This window comes from Meles meles, chromosome 1, assembly GCF_922984935.1.
Source record: "Meles meles chromosome 1, mMelMel3.1 paternal haplotype, whole genome shotgun sequence".
Classification (NCBI taxonomy): Eukaryota; Metazoa; Chordata; class Mammalia; order Carnivora; family Mustelidae; genus Meles; species Meles meles.
Window position 1 is genome coordinate 92,389,056 of NC_060066.1, and position 21,321 is coordinate 92,410,376.

Genomic DNA, 21,321 nt, shown 5'->3' on the forward strand with positions numbered 1-21,321 from the left:
GAGAGGTTAATGCCACAGGCTACTAAATGAATGAGCTACTAAATGAACGAGCCTGTCTTGATTTGCAGCCGAACTCCACCTTTAACAGCTGTGATTTGGGGCAAATTTCTTAAACAATCTCTAAAACTCTATTCCCTCACCTACCTCAGCATTTTCGGTTGTTTTAAGATTTTATTTTTTGGGTTGACATAAAGAGAGAGTGCACACAAGCAGGAGAGGGGCAGAGGGACCAGACTCCCTGTGAAGCAGGGCACGTGGGGGTCCTATCCCAGGGCACCAGGTCCCTGACCCAAACTGAAAGCAGATGCTTAACCGACTGAGCCACCCAGGTGCCCCTCTACCTCAGCATTTTCATTAATCCTACTTCAGGATTCAGTGGAAACAGTTCAAATAAATAAGGAATTTAGCAAAATGTGAACTCACAAGACGTCCACGCCAAGAGTTAGCTACTAAGATCAAGCCCTTAGAGTCAGTCACTGTTACTTAAGAAACTTTGATTTTGGGACAACTTCCCAAGTTTGCAATAAAGATGCAAGAACAGTACAAGGAACTCCCTGCGTCCATACTGATCAAGTGTTTACATTTTGCCCGACCATTTTATTGTGCCCATAAAGTTGCTTTTAAGTGAAAAGAAAATGGAATTTTAAAAAATGGAAGTTGTCTATACTCCACCTCTTCCATTTTCATGCCAGTCTGGATAGCAGTGGAATTCCAAGAGAACTATCCCAGAGCCTTACCCTTCCAGAGAAAGGGAACCATCTCACTCACTTGTGGCTACTCCAAATCCTGGCCCCAAATCTACCTTCATTTTAGATCCCATTTTGTTTCTTCCTTAAGCAATAAAGAGAATTTGGAGAGGATAGGGTCCAAACAAATGTTCAGCAACTTGAAGACCAAAAACTCCAGAGTACTCTTACACTCTGTAACTCTCCAGTCTGAACTGGGAAGTTCTAATACTCCAGAACTGATCGAACATGCCCACACCACTGATGGCCTAGGATTACATCCTCTAGCATTTTGGGAGAAGTGCAGATTTGAGGCAAAGAAGGAATGACTGGTTTGCCAGTGAGGCGGCCACCATTCAGGCTGCAGATGGGTATCCTACAGCTCAAAAGGAAGAATTAGTTCCTCAAATTTGTCATTTTTAGTAGTTGGGATATCTCTCAACCGCCTCTCAGTAACAACAAGAAGTCAGCGAAACAACATCGAGTTATACACCAGGACAAGGGCACAAATAATTTTATGTCTGTTCCTGGGGAAAAGTGAAAATGGTATAGCCGATCACTACTGCAGGCCACTTAATCTTTCCAGTCATAATTTAGGATTATGGGGACTTTTTAAATTAAAAATAAAATCATAGGGTACCCGGGTGGCTCAGTGGGTTAAACCTCTGCCTTCAGTTCTGGTCATGATCTCAGGGTCCTGGAATTGAGCCCCACATCCGGCTCTCTGCTCAGCGGGGAGCCTGCTGCCCTCCCCTCCGCCCACCTATTTGTGATCTCTGTCTGTCAAATAAATAAATAAATCTTTTTTTAAAAGATTTTATTTATTTGACAGACAGAGATCACAAGTAGCAGAGAGGCAGGCAGAGAGAGAGGAGGGAGCAGGCTCCCTGCGGAGCAGAGAGCCCAATGTGGGGCTCGATCCCAGGACCCTGGGATCATGACCTGAGCCAAAGGCAGAGGCTTTATTTAACCCACTGAGCCACCCAGGTGCTCCAGTTGGTAGGAGTACTATTTCCACTTTTATGATTCACTCAGATCTGACGTCAGAACTCAAGTTCTCAGCCACTACAGAATAAAACCTCCATAAGAATAATTGTTCTCACCTCCATGGCAAAGGAGGGACAGAAAGCGAAAGGCATGGGACCTAGTCCCATGTGGGACCATGTGGACATCAAGACATATGGCCCCACAAATACAGCAAGCCCAAACAGAGGAAGTGTGGACAGAAATAACCTGCACTGAGTGGACACAGTAACAGGGTATGACAGAGGATGACAGGGTGCTGCCAGTATTTTTAACAGACCTTTGTCTATTAAGACAGGAATGATGGTCTCAGAGCTTATTGAGGATAAAACAGAGCAAGACAGTTACACATGGAGATTCTGGACACTGGCCAAGCTGGATTCAAATTCCTCCTCATCACTTGCTAGAATTTTAAGGTCCTGGGCAATTTAACCTCTCAACTGAGGTCTCCTCATCTATAAATGCAGATAGTAATTCTACTTATCTCCTAGGTTTTGATAGGTAAATGAAACAATCCATTAAAATACTTAGCATAATGCCTACTTGACTGGAAATGCTCCATAACTAACTGTTGGTTAGTAGCTAAGGTTATTACTGTTATTAGTAATGCTGTTTTGTTATTTCTACACCTTTTTTAGCTGACTTCCCCAACACACACCTAATAGAAAAATAAAGCTCCTTAATTTAATCAAGATTTTTAAATTCTCAAGATGAGTCTGCATGATTTTTCTGACAAGATCAATACACCTGCAATTGGCCAAAGCAAAATTCCAAGCACAAACAAGGTCAAGTATACAAGAATATGAAATACTGCAATAGAGAGGTTTCAAAAAAGTTCACCTTGAGGACATAGGCTTCACTGTTTCAATATATTAGTCCCATCCATAAATGAAGTAATTTCTAGACTCATACACCTTAAAATACATCACCAAGCAAGGCATATTTTTGATTGTACACCTGTGCTCAAATTGATTTTATTATTCACTTAGTGCCATGGCAGGAACTATCTTGGAAACTAAAGCATGCTTATAATTCTACAGGGGACCTTCTCACCATTCGCCTCTTAGTATCACATCAAAGATGATAGTTTTTATGTGTGTTTAAATCATAGTACACTTGCTAATTATCAACAGATTCTGTTATGGGTATCTTACAGAAGAATAAAAAGAGAAAAAAGTGGACCCTTTAAAAGAGTGAAGGAGTCCCCCAACTTGCCACAGGACTCGGGGAAAAAACTGATTACTAAGGTATCCTGTATCCTTTATTAGACCTACTGCAAATACAGTGTAAAAATCTCTGACTATTTTAAGTAGTGGATCCCAGGGAGAGAGACACAGGTGTCTAATTCCCTGCCTTTCCCTCCACAAAGTTTCACTGTGGCAATCCAGGTCCCAACTGTCCCCATGCTGACAGTGGCTCTTTGCCTGACCTGCCCCGCCCCAACCCCATATATGAGATACACAGTGGAAAACTCAAACCTGCTAGCTCACTGGCGTTGCAGAGTGGAGGTGGGAGGGGGCAGGACAAATAAACATCCTCTATATTCTTCCACTAAAACCCACATCACAGAAACCTGCATACAGCTTTCCATTTAGTGTCTACACCTCTGAGAAGGCAATGATTTCTTAAACCATGAGAAGATACTGTTGATGAGAGCAAGCAAACAAAAAAAAAAAATGCATCTTATAAAGTTTTTGAAAGACTGAAAACTACCATGCGAAGAAACAGTGCAATAAGGAAGCTGGCACGGAGTAGGTGACAGCAGTGCATCAGGCGGTAGAGCAAGCAAGCCCAGCTGCTGTACTCCTCCACCACAGGAAACAGACTATTCCTGGGCTTTAAACTCATTCAAATAATCATTCAGAACGAGAGGTAAAACTGTCACATGAAGCATTTTCTTACAATCAGCCTATGTCCCTAGAGCCACACAATCCTGCCTATCCCGAAGGAGCCAGGAAGAATTTGGGGAGACTTGCCCATGTCACAGGAGCCACCAGAAAAGCCTATGAAGAACAGTGTCAATGAAAGTACCTTTGAAACAGACCCCTACCGAAAGGCAAGGAGTCCCAAGAAGGATATCTTCATGCACACCAAGATCAAAGTCTGATTTATAACAAAAATAAGTGGGTAATATCATTACCTACATAAACTAACAAACACAAAAATCTGAACACTTCCCTCAAACCCTGTTTTGAAATAAACATTCAGGATTTTCATAATTTATCTCATTAGAAGCTTTTCTAGATTTATCAGTTAGCATCTCTCATTTGCTACCAACCATGCTACTATAATCCAATTTTTATAATAACTGAACAAAGTGGCTTTTAAGCGGGGCGCCTGGGTGGCTCAGTGGGTTAAAGCCTCTGCCTTCGGCTCAGGTCATGATCTCAGGGTCCTGGGATAGAGCCCCACATTGGGCTCTCTGCTCAGCAGGGAGCCTGCTTCCCTTCCTCTCTCTCTGCCTGCCTCTCTGCCTGCTTGTGATCTCTGTCGAATAAATAAATTAAAAAATATTTTTTTTATAAAGTGGCTTTTAAGATAATTTACACAGCAAAGTTATACATCATCCACTAAAAGACAGGTAAGGATCCTAACATAGGATGGTATTTTCTCCACAACTACATAAGTACTGTATCATTTCCACCACACCCATGTACGACCGCAAGCAGCTCCTAAAACACAACTAACTCCCCCCACTGAGCGCAGTGCGACCCACAGGCTATCTGGCTGGGAACCTGTGCACCTTGATCAGTAGGTAACTAGCAAGAGAAAGCCACCACCACAATGTGGAGATGCAGAAGAACAAAATGTGGCCAGGTCTGCTTACCAAAGGCTTGTTATCAGTCTGCGATGAACAAACTCATTCCAAGTGCTACATCTCAGCCAAGTAACAAACAAAGTGCCATGTTTTAGGCAAATAACAATGGTTTCTTCTCTTCTCTCCTCCCTGCATCTCACGGACCTTTACCAGCACTCCTTGGCAGACTTGCCACGCACCATTTTTTGAGGAAGCTCGCAGATCATTTCGGGAAAGTTTTGGAATGCCACTAGCAATGGAAATAAAGCTGATCAAGGGCATCATGGTCCATTATCTGCTACCTCGGTCATAGGCTGTAAGACCAGCACCGTCCTCAGATCTGGTCCTCATGGGGTGCTCCCTGCTGCAGTGAACAATATGACCAGCCAGTCGGCTGGCCGAGCAGTGTGTGTATGTATGTATACATGTAAATGTATATTTGCCCTGACACGTTCTGCTCCCTGAGAGCAAATCTCTCCTCCAAGTCCTAGCCACCAAACCTCCTAAGTACTTTTCACGCCAGTCCATTTTTCTCCATCCTCACGGCCACCAAATTCGTCCAAACCATTATTATTTCCCCATCAAATGGAGCACAGCAACGGCAGGCTGGATACTGCCCCTAACCTATTCTCCCTCCGCTGCCTTACCCATTAATCCAGTCTTCAGAAAATAAATCCATCCCTGTCAAACCACTGCTTAACACTCATCAGTAGCTCTGTAACTTTTTTTCAAATTCCAAATTCAGTATTCCACGGGCCCCACCCAAGCTGGCCTCCATCCGTCTCATAAGTCGCATGTAGTGGCTCTCGGTAGAGCAGTGGCTCCGGTAGACCTCAAACAAACTACCTCCCTCTAGGTTAGCTAACGCTACCGTCCTTTTCTAGCATCATTTAGATGGCCATGCTACAACCACTTCCTAAGGGCTGAAAACCCACACAGCTAGATGGGCCCCCATCTAGCTCTCACTCCTCCCAGTACCCACTGCACAGCACCTAGGACAGTGCAGTTGCTCTATTCATGTTTTGTCTGGGTCTACCATGTCTTCTTATGGCACCACTGTATTCCCAATACAGCAACCTTCACCTGAAAGGTGACCAATAAGTAAGTACCTGAATGGATGAACAAGAAAACAGACAAACCAGGAAAGCTGATGGTGGTCCAGAGTCACTTGCCACTAGAGCCAAGGCTGACACCTACAGCACTTTAGGGGTGAAAAGGGCCACTAAAGAAAGTGTCACCTCACATAACTGAACAAACCCAAGGACCAATCAGCCTTTTACTACCAAGTTATGCTTCTGTATTACTATTCTACATTATTTTTTAACAGAACCCTCTAAAAATACTTCACTGGGAAAACAATCATGTTTCCAGTCACCTAACATTAGTTAAAAGGTACAGAAATCTAGTTATGATAATGAATACAAGCTTCTTAAATGAAAACAGTAATCAAATCGTGGAATAATTATCTCTGCATTTTTCTAGACGGATAATCGTAGTTTTACAAAACAAGAAACAAAAAACCTCCAAACCATTACACAGTAGAGACAAATACATTTTTACAGGCTTCAGAACATCTTTAAAAGGGGTGCTAAATTCTGAAGCCAAAGGTGATTTTGATCAAAACCTAAGAGGGAGAGCTAGACTCTTTCAGACCCAGCTCAGTCATCCAAAAACAACAACAACAAAACAAACCTAGTACCTCCCCTACACCGGCACCAAGCTGGGCACCAAGAAGACAACCATGACCAAGACAGCCCTGCACCACTGGGTGACCAGCCAGAGGCAACTCATTTAATTAATCTCTCTGGGCTTTAGTTTCTTAATCTGTAAAATGAGAAAGTTAGACTAGCTCTCTAAGGTCCTCACTCTCTAAATATCCAAAGATTCACTAATGATCACAAGATAAATTCCTATTTGACGGTATCATGATGATTTCCTACTTCTATTCATTATTTTTATCAGAGAGGTGTGGTTTCATTTAAGAATTTTAATATATTGATAAAAGTAAAATATAAAAGAGCAGCAGTAGCATTTTTAATTACCTTCCCAGCTCCTAACTCCCACCATAATCAGCTATGGACTTCTGCCTGCCATAATTGCAAACCAACCTGAAATACAACATGACATCTTTTTATTTCTTATAGAAAAATTAAGTGATCACTTACTCCCAATTACTTTTATACTTTAACATCATCCATCATCTTTGAATATCAAAGGTTTTTTTTTTTTTAAGAAGCAATGCAAAATAATAAAGTTTCCTAGGAAAAAAAAGGCAAATTTTATCACCCAAATAAAGCGATAATGGCTTTAGAACCCTGATATCATACTAAACTCAAAATGTCTAGTGACATAAAAAAGAATAGCTTTTTTTAAAAGATACATAAACATGTCCATTAAGAATGGACAAGACAATGAAAGAGTCACACAGGGCCAATGTGTTCTGACATCATCTCAACATCATCCAAAATGTTCCTTCGCCATCTTTTTTTTTTTTTTTTTAGTGAATTTAGCTATGTGATCTATATCTATTTCAGTGCACAACTGTTTATAGCTAGAAACCATCTGAATATTGAAAGTAAATCAGTTTATTACAAAGCTGAAGCTTTAAGGGCCATTTTTTTGTAGTCACACACTTTACTCAGCCCTGACTAAGCATTTTTATTCTTGCAATGCCTTATTTATAGATGTTTATAGGATGGCCATGGTGCCTGCTATCAAATCCGAAAAGCCATATGTGGATTATAGGATGAAAGATTACTACCTCCAAAGTTAACCTTAAAAGTTAAATGTGAGTATCTGGTTACCTGAAGAACTCTCTCTCCCACTAGACAGTAAACTCTCTGAGGGCAAGTCCTGCCTCTTTTTTGTCAGTTATACACCAAAAGGTTTACTGAGGATCGCTGAAACAAGAGTAAATAAATGGGTGGTGACTTTATCACAAGCAAACTTTCTTAAGCACAGGGAATAAAATGTTGCAAGCCTAGGTCTGATATAACTACTTTAACTTGGCACTTAGATTGCTCTTATGGGTCACACAACTCATACACTGAAGCACTCAGTTGTATTCTGCCACAGATGAAAAACGCTTTTTCTTTTGACCTAATTGCTTAAAAACCATACTATAAATATTACATTATTGACTATGTTTGTATGAAAAAAAAAAGCTGTAACATTTCCTTGATACATTATTATAAAGGTACTCCTCCCAACATTCATTTTAATTCAATAAAAGAAAGACTCTCACGAAAAAAGTTTGGGAACTAGTCCTCTAAGACCCATTGGTTAAAAACTAAACCAAGTACAGATGAATCTATGGAAGTTCTATTTTTAAACTAAGTTAGTAGATGCACTTGACTTCTGTATTTTAAACTTGGGGGAAAGGAGTTATCTTTTCCTCAAAGAAGAAAATAATGTTTGAGTTTTTTTTGTTTTTTTTTTTAATGTTTGAGTTTTTAAACCATCACCATCATGTGTGATACACAACCTGTATCACTTTTCTGTCCTGACTTTCATGTCAAGACATAGAAAAGGGAGTAATTTTTTTTTAATTAGCTTAAAAATACACCTATTGATTAAACCAATGTAACTAGAGTTTGGAATTCCCATTTCAGTCTATATTATTATTATTCATTTCTTACCTAAAAATTCATTTGAATCTTGAAAAACCTAGAATTCCTCAGGCTTCAATTTACTGGCTTGCACAGAGGAAGAAAAAAAAAAATAGAACATATCAAGAGAATATAAATTATAAAATACACAGTGCTGGAAAATAATTCTTAAGTGTCATGGTTAGGAAATTCACCTGTTACAATCCTCACAAAAATCCATTATTCCCTTTATCAGGTCATCCAAAAGGGGAGAATGCCATATTTTCACTAGTGGCAAAATAAGAAAATTTGGTTCCTAAAATTTACTGCAAGTCCCTACACATTTCCAAATTCTGTTTACTTTGCAACTTTTTTCTACAGTACAGATTTTTCCAGGGAAAATAAAGTTTTTGTGAGCAAATCTGGAAGACATAAAATGTCTCCTACTTATTATCACCTAGAAAGGCAAACCGAGTACTGCTCCGTGCCCCAAGCATCTAGCTTTCAGCCTCTTTATTATCATTGTCAATGAATGGGCCCCAGTCAAATGAAAGCTGCCATTTTAGGGTAAAGACTGGAGGGCTTCTGTTGTGCAACAGCAAGACAAAAACACTCCGCGACAGATGTACTCTGGGGGCTGGGAGACGGATTCAACTTCATAAAATCACTGCTCAAGTTATTTCTGAAATAAGAATTACCTAGGACTCACACATTACTACAATCTAAATAGAATTATAACTGGGATAAATCAGGTTCCCATGCTGTTAAGGTCGCAGTCACTAAGATTTGTTTGTCATCGTTAGAATGGATCTGTGAGGAAATAAAGAGAACTATTTTTTTTCCTATTGGATTATTACGTATAGTGAGTACTCCCCCCTCTCGTTATTGGGAGAGAATTGGGGGGAAATACAGTCAACCTCTTCGAAAGGTAATGCCCACTGCAAAGACGGCTTAAATTAATATTTTTAGAAAATAAAAATCAGGGCCTTCACATAAGTCCTTTTAAAATAAATTAAAATATTCAATATACCCCAGCAATCGAGCACGGAGGATGGACCTATTTCAAGATAAGTTATTTAAATCGATTGCTAGATAATATACAATGGGAAACTAAAAAGTATACTTAGCGAGTAGAAAGCTGGATAGTGTATCTAATTCTAGCAATTCAAAAGGAAACTCTCCATGTGGGTTGCTACTTTTCTTTTGTCCATTGTCTGTTCAGAAGAGGGGGGAAAAAACTAGTTTAAAATCGAGGCGTGAACAGTCTCTAAAAGTGACCTCCGGGAAAACCGTCCGACCCATAGCAGGAGCACTCCCCGCGCCGCCCGCTCTACGGGGGCGCTCACAAAGCGGGCGGCCGGCCGGGAGTTTGGGGTGCGCTCCCACGGCGCGGGGCTCCTCGAGGCAGAGCCATCCGGAGAAAGGCGGCTCGGTAATGATGGCTGCTCGGGGCCGGCGGCTCCTTCCCCGGAGCCTCTCGACCCCCCCCCCACCCCCCGCCCGGGATCCGCCGCCCTCCCCACCCCCCCGGGCCGCGCTCGCCCCGCGCGGACGCAGCCGCACCGCAGCCCACCGGGTGCCCGAGCCCCCGCACCCCCGGTGAGCCCAGTCCCCGGTGCGAACCAAACAAACAACGCGTCCCCCGCCGCCCTCCTTCCTCTCCCCGCTGACCGCTTGGCCTCCAGCCACCTCGGCCGTTCACGCTCCGAACCGCCGATCTCTGCGGGGGCAGAGCGCACCCGAGCCACCTCGGGGGCCACCTGGTGACCCCCCCCCGCCTGGCGCTGACCCCCGGCGAGGTCGGGGGTGGGGGAGCCGAATTGCCTCGGGGGGTTAAAGTCGCTATTATGCAGTCGCCGCCGCCGGCCCGGCCAGCTCGGCAAGGTGGGGTCCCCTCCTCGCCGCGCCTCCCCGCGCTCGCCCCGGCCCCGCTCCCTTTCTTCTCCTCCTCGAGCATTTGGGAGCTGCCGGGGAGCCCCGAGAACCCCCGGTTCCGGGCTCGCAACTCCGCTCCCGCGGCCGGCAAGGGTTGGGGTCCGGACGCCCCCAGCACCGCGTGTTCGCGCCGCCCCCGCCCCACGCGGCGCCCCGCGCACTTTCCCCGCCGCCGACCCACCTCGCCCGGTGGCCGTCCCCGCGCGGGCCGGCGCCGCCGCGCCAGGAGGGACGCACTTTGTTCGCGCCGGTGCGGCCGCCGCTCCCGGCGAGCGCGGCGTGGTCGGTCCGGAGCGGGGGGCGGGGGCGGGAGGCGGGGGTCGCCGCCGTCCCCGAGCCGCCGCCGCTCAGCCGCCCCGCGCCCGCGCGCCCATCGCCCACTCGCACTTGAGTTGGAGCCCAACTTTTCCTCCTTCCTTTTTCTTTCGAATGGAGCCGGCAACTCGTGCTCGGCGCCGGCGGGAGGAAACGCGCTCGCGCTCCCCCGCGCGCAGACACGCTCCCTCCTGTCCCCCGTCCCCCCCCCAAGCCGGCAGCACAACAAAAAGCCATTTACATGCGAGGAAGTGACCCTCGGCCGGACCGCGCGCCCCCGCCGCCGCCGGCCCCGCGGACGCAGGCAAAAGTTGGGGCGCCGGGCGGCGCTCGGGGCGCGGGTTCGGGCCCCGCGGGCGGCGACGCCGGCGACACGGCACGGGCGGCGCTGCGCTCCTGCGCCGGCCCCGGCCCCCGCCCGCCCTCGCCCCTCGCCCCGCACACGCCCAACTCCTCGCTCCCAACTCCTCGCGCGGCCCCGGCCCCGGCCCGAAGCGATTTCCTGCCGCCGCCCCTCCCGGAGGCGCCCGGCGAACTCTCGCACTCACCGGGTCGGTCGGTAGGGCTCCTCCGCTGTCCGGTGCCGAGGGGAAAACAAAACGCAGAACGGGCTCCGGAGTTGGCTCGGCGGCCGCGGCCAGGGGTCTAATCCACGGGCGCGGAGTTGGCCGGGGGCGAACGGGGCTCTGGCGAGTTTCAGGGTCTCCGGGTCCCCGGGCCGCCTCCTAAGCGGCGCTCCTTTGTGTAATTTCACTCGATTCAAGTTTAATCCGATAGTTCCCGAGCACGAGCGCGTCCGCACTACCACGGCTCAACCCCCGCGCCGCCGCCGCCGCCGCCGCCGCCGCCACCGCTGCCGCCGCCGCCGCCGCCGCCGCGGCCCCAGCACGCCAGCGCCTGCGCGCGCCCGGCACGCCGCGCGCGCCCGAGGCCGCGGGGCCGCGCGCGCCCGCCGGCAGCTCCCTCCGCGCCGCGCCCGCGCGCCGCCACCTGACGTCAGGCGCGCCTGGCATAATTTATGCAAGAATTCGGCCGGGGTGGCGGAGGCCGAGGGAGAGGCCGAGAGAAAAGGGGCGGCGCGGGGCTGCGGGGCGGCGGGCTGCGGAGGGCGGGCCGGGCGCCACTTCCCGTCCCCGGGCGGGCGCCGGCGCTGCGGGCCGTTCTCCCCGCCGGCCGGTGCGCGGCCGCCGCGCAGTCCCTCTGCGAGGGCTCTTCCGAGCGCTTGGCCGCCGCGCGGCAGCGCCCCGGGCGCGGGCTGGAGACGGTGCCACGTTTCCCCGCGCGGCACCTTCCCGGAGTCAGGGTGCGCCGCCCCGGGGCAGGAAGCGGCGGCTGGGAGCCGGCAGCGGTCCTCCCGGCCGCAGCGAGGGGTTTCCAACGGTACGCGGACGGCGGCGGCTCGAGGGGCTGGGTGTCCCTTCTGTAATTATGCTTCAACTTGAAATTATTTTCCCACATGAAATTATTCAGAATGGACACGGACCGTGGCAACTAGATTTATCCTGCCTCTCCACACTGCTTGTCCTACCTCCTCGTTGACAGGACAGCCGGATGCACTACTAAATCAAAAAAGTTTAACTAGATGGCGTTGATTTTGTTGAATTTGTTACCGTGCCAAAAAAGGGAGAGAGAGGGCAATCGTTATGAAACAAAGAAATAGGTTGTGTGCCCATTATTAAACGTGTCAGGACTGGAATGTTTTCATCCTTCTTTGGCAAAAATTGGCACTTTTATATGATCTCCTAACCTTTAATGTCCACGCCTCTTCTTCTCTTTCTCCTCCCGGTACAAAAGGAAGAGTGAACCTGAAGAAAATTTTCCTTTATTAATTTTCCTTTGAGGAGATAAATCTACAAACATTTACGAAGCACTTTCTGTGTGCAAGTTACTGAGCAATTATTATTCTTTTAAACGGTCAACAATTGTACACTTTAAGGTGATGTTATTAGGTTGAAGATGACATTTATTGTCTCAAGGAAGGAACTTTTATCAACCAAAGATAGTCCTGAAATAGATACCTAGCAAAGCAACTTGCTATTATTAGACTCCAAAATAAACTGAGAAAATTGCAAAACTATGCAAAATACACATTCTCATTCACCACCTGTAGTGCTAAGACTAATCACAATATTTCTACTTGCACAAAAGATTAATCAAAACCAGTTTGCTACATTAACAACTAGAACTACTCAATAATTTTGATTATAGGGATTTAACCACTCAAACATTTATTTTTCTAGTATCAGTAATAATTTTCTAAAGATTTGTTACATTTATTAAGAAGCACTGGTTTTGGCTTTCTTTTGTCATTTGAGTGGTGTTTTAAAAGAGATAAATGTTTCATTCAAGGGATTTACAGATAAAGAGCAGAAAGAAGATTGACACTACAGAAAATTCTGACATGAAAATATTGGAAAACACTAAAATCAACTTCTCCCTGTTTTAGAGCCCCATATCATAAACCAAGAATCAGAATTCTGAAGTTAGGTTTACATCTCCATTACATTTCCCTTATATCTCTCAATGAAAGCATCTGGGGGATGCTTTGGTGTATGTGTTTGAGAGAGAGGTTAAAGACAGGATACAATGTCTACAAAGAAATCACTAGTGCCTTGCTATATCAGAGGACATAAAAGTGACATAAAAGGAACTGTTTCTTATCTTTTACAGTATACCCCAGCTCACTGTCAGATGTAAATATGTTTCAAGGCTAATTCTGAGCAAAAACCAAGTAAAACAAAAATGACATCTGCATATAATGAAAGTGTATTAGTTAATCTTTAATCAGCAAATAGTACTAAATGACTATGAAGCAGTCCCCTTGTGCCCTTGTAATTTAACTAGAAAGGTAGGACATTTTTCTTGAAACACAAGAAATGGCAAGGTAGTACAGCCAAAGCTCAAAGTGGAAAAAAACAGTTGTATGGCCCATTCCTGATTTATTCTCTCTCCTTACCCCAACTCCTGTCCTGACAGCCATGATGGAGAAGACTAAGCTTTTAGAAGTTGCATGACTGCAGAGTTTCACAGGCCTTGGGCCTTGAAAAACAGGGAGCTTCTAGGGCAAACTCTAGGCAGCTCTGGCCTACTGAAGTCGTTAACCCCTACCACCACCACCCGTCCCCACTACCCTTTAGCTTGGACTGTTTTCTCTGCATTTGCTGCACTGTTGAAGTTCTCCCAATGGGAACCATTTGAATTCACAAGCGTTCCCTTTAAATGTGCAAATACCTTAAGGACGGTAAGGAACTTGTGGTCATTCACAGACAATTGTAAATTAGGTCAATGGGTCATTTTCCTCCCAACACCTAGGTGAGACTAACAAATTTAGAGATTCATTTATTCATTCAACACAGTGTCTATGCGATTCCAGGCATTGTTCTAGGCACTGAAGATGCAGTAGGGAACAAAACAACTCCAAATTCCTGCCTTCCTGAAGTTTACAGTCTAACGGATTGTTGGTTTTGATGCAGTGGTTAGAGAGTATGGTAGTTTTGGAGTCTGAGCCCTTGGGGGACAGGGCAGGCCTCTGTTTCTCACAGCCAGAAGGCACTGGAAAGTTACTAAGGACTGGAAGATGGAAAAAGTATGAATTGGGTGCCAGCAGAAAGCAGTTGAGAAAAATACCTAAGACAACCTGCTACAAAAAGGTTTTTCTCACCCAGGAGAAATGGATGAAAAGACTTCCAAGACCCAAAACTGTTACTAAGTGACCAATAGTTCAGCTGCATCACTGTTTAGAGGAATGAATAGTTATCTCTGTTTGAGAACATAGCCATAATGTATCAATATATAATACTTCATGGAGGCAGGGGGAAGAAGGGGGAATAATTTGTATACCCGAAGGAACTGAGGGATGCCTGGCTGGCTCAATGGATAGAGCATGCTACTCTTCTTTTTTTCCTGAAAAAAAAAATTTTTTTTAAGAGATAGAGAGAGGTGGAGGAGGGACAGAGGGAGAGAATAATCTTTTTTTTTTTTTTAAAGAGATACATGTGATGGTTCTTTTTTTTTTTTTTTTTAATTTATTTGACAGAGAGAGCAATCACAAGTAGGCAGAGAGGCAGGCAGAGAGAGCCAGGGGAAGCAGGCTCCCTGCTGAGCAGAGAGCCTGATGTAGGGCTTGATCTCAGGACCCTGAGATCATGACCTGAGCCGAAGGCAGAGACTTAACCCACTGAGCCACCCAGGTGCCCCCTAATTTTTTTTTTTAATTTTGATTAATTATTTGAGAGAGAGAAAGAGAGTGACAGAGAGCACAGGTGGGGAGGAGAGGGAGAAGCAGGCTCCCCACCAAGCAAGGAGCTGGACATGGGGCTCCATCCTTGGGCCTCAAGATCAGGACCTGAACCAAAGGCAGATGCTCAACCAACTGAGCCACTCAGGTGCCCTGAAAGATTTTTGATTTTGTTTTTGTTTTTAAAGTAATCTCTACACCCAAGATGGGGCTCCAACTCAAATCCCAGAGATCAAGACTTGTATGCTGTACAGACTAAGCCATCTGGACCCCCTGAGCATACCACTCTTGATCTTGGGGTCATGAGTTCAAGCCCCACGTTGGATGTAGAGACCACTTACAAACAAACAACTGAAAATTACTCCAAATTTAGGAACAACACCTATTTAAAACTGGAGCCCTATCTGTTTTTCCAAATGTTATGAACTTTAAAAAATTACAGATATTACACTATATCCAGTGTTGAAAACATACTTTGATGTATTTTTGCAACTCATCTTTTGAAAATGTGTTTGCAACCAATTTGCAAGTCATAGGAAACAACTCTCTTTAGGACCACTTCTCTTTTTCTCCACTGAAAATGTATTATTCTACTCCATCAGTTATCAAATTCACATCCAAATGATTTTGGCAAGCTCCAAACAATATATTTTGCCTTTGAATGATGAAGATTTACTACCATTGAAAATAGAAAGAAAGACAAAGGTACAGATATTTAAAAGGTCAAAAATTCTGAAGGAAGCTCCAAAAAGAAAACTCTAAAAAGCATTGCTTGCATTACTGGAAAAAGAGCATTGATGTTCCTCTGTAATTTTTTCATAACAGAAAGAATCCAGTTGGATATGTAAGCTCACCTCCTCATGTTCTACTCATAATGGAACCACTTGCTATGAGCATTTGCTAGCCACTGCCAAGATTATTAAGGTCAAGATATTAGGTAAAAAGAAAGCCACTAGGGCTACAGTTAGCCACTGTTGTCTCCCGAAGATAGCATGTTTAACTAAGGTTTAGCAAACATTGTATTGAATGCCTACTTTCTTCCAGCAAACATTTGAGTACCTAGCATGTGCCAATCTATTAGCCTTGGAGGACATGGCTAGCTCCCTGTCCTCAAGGAGCTCATGGTTTACAGCAACGTAAAGAAAGAAGTGATTTTTGCTGCCTGAGACAGCAGAGTGGGTTTCCTAGAAGAAGGGAGGCTCGACCTGGGTCTCGAGTAAGCACAGAAATTAATCTGAACAAGGAGGGTGGGAGGCATTCCCAAAAGACAACAAAATGGTCCAGTGGTTTTTAAAACCTGGTGAGCACTTGTTAGTGCAAGTGATTCCATACTGAGTGGAAGGAACATGGAGGGTGAGCCAATCTTCTTTAGTCTTCTCTGATCCTCCCAGAATGAGCTGGCTATCCTTCATTTGTTCTCTCAAAAGTGCTTATCTAGTTGGTGGGAACACAAGCTGGTGCAACCACTCTGGAAAACAGCATGGAGGTTCCTCAAAAAGTTGAAAATAGAGCTACCTTATGACCCAGCAATTGCACTACTGGGTATTTACCCTAAAGATACAAATGTAGTGATCCGAAGGGGCACATGCACCCGAATGTTTATAGCAGCACTGTCCACAATAGCCAAAGTATGGAAAGAACCTAGATGTCCATCAACAGATGAATGGATAAAGAAGAAGTGGTATATATACACAATGGAATACTATGCAGCCATCAAAAGAAGTGAACTCTTGCCATTTGCAACAACGTGGATGGAACTAGAGGGTATTATGCTTAGTGAAATAAGTCAATCGGAGAAAGACAACTATCATATGATCTCCCTGATATGAGGAAGGGGAGATGCAATGTGGGGGGTTTGCAATGGGATCAGGAAGGAGACAAAACATAAGAGACTCTTAATCTCACAAAACAAACTGAGGGTTGTCGGGGGGGGGGTTATGGACATTGAGGAGAGTATGTGCTATGGTGAGTGCTGTGACGTGTGTAAACCTGGCAATTCACAGACCTGTACCTCTGGGGCCAATAATACATTATATGTTAATAAAAAAATCAAAAAATTAATAAAAAAAAGAAAAAAAGTGACTATCTGCATCAACTGGTTTACAATAGAATATAATTAATTGCTATCCTATTCTGTCATTAGGTTGTGGGCCAGCTGAGGAAAAGGCCCTCGCCTTGTCTTTTAGCATCCCTCGTTGGCCTAGAACCTTCCCTATAGACGGTGCTCAGTAAATGCTCACATACTTATATACATTGGGGGGGGGGGGTGAGGTAGTAGATTAGACTAAAGAAGTAGATAGTTCCAAGGAGAGCTCTAGATGTCACCCCCAAAGGTTTTGGCTTCACTGATGAGTCCAGCAAGAGAGTAACAAGTCAGACCCACATTTCTGTGATAAGGTGCAGAATGTAGGAGATTAGACCCGAAGCAGGGAGAAAAGTCAGGTGGCCCCTGTAAGACAAGAACAGGGAAGATATAGAAGCAATTACCAACTACTTCTTTGAACCCATCAGACTCAAGAAGTTACTAGATGCTCGTCACCTGGGCTGTCATCCCATAGGGAAGACAAAGCAGAACTGAAAAACCGCTCCGCCCTGTGGTGGAGGAAGGCAGTGTTCTTTCTGGAAGGAGCACTGATGGGGAGGGTGAAGACTGTGGTTCCAACGTAGCCCAATCTGGAAAGAGCCACTTTGTCTCTTGTCCCCTCATGTACCAGCTCCAAAACTGGGTGGCTTGTCGTCACGGAACGTACCCTCAATAATATGTGGCCAAACCCAAGTCTCTCATTGTCTCCATTTCTAGACTAACAAATGAAAATCCATTGTGCTAACTTAGCCAATTATAATCAGATTATTTTAAAAGACATTAAAGTGGCAAAATATAGCGTTCTATTCAACAGTGGTCGAGCACTTGCTTGGGTGCTGGAAAAGCCGAAATAAAGCAAACCCCGGCCCTAGAGGAGTCCCCCGAATGTACCAGACATGACACACATTGAAGCATGTTGTTACAATCCATGTTGCTGGACAGGATGGTCACGCAGAAGAAGGGACAACTAATTTTGCTTCTGCGCAGAGAGTCAGGGGAGGCTTTACAGAGGATGTGACATTTAAACTGGGTCTTCAAGGACTCTGCAGATGGCAGGGCTGGGGAGGTATACCGGGCAGGAAAACTGTCCAGGACGTCTACTGGGCAGATGGCTGGTGTCAGCACTGCAAGTAATTTGGCACAAGGATAGCATAAACAGGGATAGGACAGGAAATGAGGTTGGAAATATAGGTAGAGCCAGGTAGGGGAGGGTTTTGTAACCACTTCAGAAATCTTTATTCCGTATGTGGTAAGGGAGCCTCTAAAGAATTGTCACTGGGAAAATGATCTGGACAGACATGGACGAATCGGCCGGATGAGCCAATCCTCAGAGCAAGGAGACAATGAAGAGATATCACTGATGGTCAAAGTACGACTTGACAAAGCCCTTCCAAGGCAGCATTAGAGGTGATGGAGATAGAGGAATAAATGCAAGAGATATTTAGGTGACAGATATGATAAGATTTGGTGAATGACTGATTATCGGTAAGTGAGTGAAAAGTAAGGGTGAAAATTCACTTCTAAGTGTCCTCCTTGAGGGGCGCCTGGGTGGCTACGTGGGTTAAACCTCTGCCTTCGGCTCAGGTCATATCTCAGGGTCCTGGGATCGAGCCCCATGTCGGGCTCTCTGCTCAGTGGGAGCCTGCTTCCCTCTCTCTCTGCCTGCCTCTCTGCCTACGTGTGATCTCTGTCTGTCAAATAAATAAATAAAATCTTTAAAAAAAAAAAAAGAATCATTTTTTTTTTTTAAAGTCTCCTTCTTGAGTGACTGGTAACCAGTTGCACCATTAACCAAGACTAAAGAAGGGGCAGGAGCAGTTTGTAGAATGCAGTGCTTTGGTGTGGGAACTCAAGGTGATCTGTGGAATATTCAAGTGGGGTTGCCCATTAAGTCAGATATGAGAATGTAGAAGACTGATCTGGTCTAGAAATGTAGGTGTAAGAATCATGAAGTATGAATGGTACTTAAATCTATTAGCTGGGGGGTCTGAGTGGTTCAGTTGTTTAAGCAGGGCCTTTGGCTCAGGTCATGATGCCCAGGTCCTGGGATCGAGCCCCGCATCAGGCTCCCTGCTCAGTGGGAAGCCTGCTTCTCCATCTCCCACTCCTCCTGCTTGTATTCCCTCCCTCACTGTCTCTCTCTCTCTCTCTGTCAAACAAATAAATAAAATCTTAAAAAAAAAAACAAAAAACATTAGCATGGATGGCATTGTTTGGAAAGACATGCAACATGAGACCAAAGCAAGCTAACAGGAATCTTTAAAACACCGTGTTTTCTCAGTTATTTATTACTATGTATCAAACCACCCCAAAAGGTTGTGGCTTAAAATAAAAATTTATTATTTAAATTTTAAATTATTTAAATTTAAAATAAAAATTTATTATTCATCTGGTGGATTGACACTGGGGTTGTGCTCAATTGGAAAACCTTGCTGTCTCTCTCTCCCTCCTCTCCCCTTTCTCTCCACTTGGTCTTTATCTTCATCATCCAGATGACATGGCATTCTCTGAGGAGTGTTCTAAGAAGGCAAGTCCCCAAAACACGAGCACCTATCAAGCCTCTGCTGGCCTTGCATTTACTGATGTTGCACCGGCCAAAGTGAGTCGCAAGGTCAAGGCCAGAGTCAACGTGACACGAGAAGGAAAATGGGAAATTGCTTGGCCACCCTGAGGAGTAATTCACTGGGGAGCATGACTTATCCACGTGAAACACACGTTAGGAGATGGGCAGGAAAAAAATAATAAAGGGAGACATCAAAAAAGGAGTCACTGAGAACAACTCACAAATCTGAAGGGGAAAATAAGACCTCAAGAGAGGAGAGTTTCAAGAAGGAAAGGAGCAACATGTCAAATGTCACAGAGAGAGCATGAAGGAAAGGAATGAAAAGCGTTCACTGGATTTGGTCTTTGCTAACCTTTTCAGCTGTGAGTGTTGAGGGCAAAAGCTACATTGCAGAGGGCTGAGAAAGTTAATGGGAGCTGAGGAAGTGTAGGTGGTTGGTGTAGACTTCAGACTGTAGAAGTGTAGTAGTGAAATGAAAAGAGATGGGATAGTAGCTGGAGGAGACCTCACATCAAAGAGAGGATAGCAGCCTTTAAGAAACAAACAAAACAGAACAAAAACAACCATCAGGATGTAAGCATTCCCCGAAGAAGAGTAGGAGACAGGAGCAGGAGGGGAGTGGGCAACCATGTCAGGGAATGAGGCTTATGGGGAACAGGAGGTCATCAAGCTGTGGGTGGAGGACAGGGAAGACACCTGTCTTTCTAGAACCCAAGAAAGGTGGATGAAAATAGCAGTAAGTTTATAGGTTGGGGCAGGGAGAGATGACAGAAAGTTAAGCGAATTTATTTATAGTAGCTTCTGGTTTTCTTATTACTTCAGTGGCTAATCATTTACTGAGATCAAAACATTCATGGATGGTCATGAGATCTGAGAAAAGAGTTCAAGTTTTGGAATAGTTCCTACAGGGAAGAAAGAAGGTGCAAAAAGAAAGTAAAAAGACTCATTGAGTCCTGAGCTGAGATTGTAGTAGCACTAAATTGTTACACAACTTTCTTAAGTAACTTTCACCCCTGGAGAAAAGGAATACAAATGGTGAATTCCCAGGTTCACTCCTGAGGCGGGCAGCTAGTCTCTTCCACGGAGATCCAGAAGGATCACTGGCTGCATAGCCAATGTAGGGTCCCCTGGAGCCATGCCAGATCATTTTGCATTGTTGCCTGGAGCCATGAAGGAGCCACAATCATGGGTCCTTTGTTTAAATGTAGGACATGAGTTGTATATGAAATAATGTGATAGATGGAGATTTCTGGCCATCTCAAATCCCTTTTTGGGGAATAGATATGTTCGTAACAACAAGTAAATAACTAAATATGTCTCCTTTTCCTTCTGTTTCATTAAGACTCTGGGTGGCTGGTTGCCCATTTGGTTGGATTCCAACATTAACCAGACCAAACAAAGGCTTGAGTGTTGTTTTTGTTCTGGTGACCTCAGGCGTGTCAACGTCAGACAGTGGGATATAACATTATGGCTGCAATTGCTTGGACGGTTCTAGGCTAAACTATGTCAAACTCAAAGATGTATTTTGAGATGTAACATGAGAACAGGTCATAATTTAAGGTCACCTAATTCTGTATCTCATGGGTCAGATCTCATGATACTCCTACATTCAACTCTGGTTTCGACATTTGCCAATAATTATTGCTATTACATGATGCTCCAGGATTTTCCAGGATTTTCCTCATTGGTCACAGTAGATAGAATGTAAGATCTGGGTTTTGCAGATCATGTACACAATAACCCTCTTTTAGAGATGAAGAATCAGAGGCTTGCGAGATTGCCCTACTGTGAAAGGCAAAGTTGGGACGAAACCCACGCCTACTAAACCCGTGCTCGGTGTTTTCTCCCAAACAGAAATCTAATACCTGCCAAAGGACTACTTGCCTTTCCCATGAGCCACTTCGTGCTGAACTCCTTTACATCCAATTGTTTGCCATTTCCTCTGCTTTATTAAAAGGGGGAAAAGTCACATTTGACAGACAGGTCTGTACCCTGTCACAACATCTTGCCTTAGGCTGCATCTCCAGATTGGACGGACTTGAGAACTGGACAAACA

The 21,321-nt window shown here is 45.0% G+C and overlaps 1 protein-coding gene across 5 annotated transcripts in view; it reads right to left on the minus strand.

The window, feature by feature from the left end:
• CHD7 (chromodomain helicase DNA binding protein 7) overlaps nucleotides 1-11,250 on the minus strand; it is a 187,088-nt gene extending 175,838 nt beyond the window's left edge. For 3 of the 5 annotated variants that reach the window (XM_046003411.1, XM_046003403.1, XM_046003377.1), the window contains exon 1: nucleotides 10,931-11,250. The gene's annotated coding sequence lies outside the window, so the exon portion shown is untranslated. Of the gene's footprint in view, nucleotides 1-8,183; nucleotides 8,237-10,248; nucleotides 10,378-10,930 lie in introns of those variants that run through there. The other 2 variants (XM_046003388.1, XM_046003396.1) reach the window with 2 other exon arrangements.
• Nucleotides 11,251-21,321: the final 10,071 nt, after the last annotated feature.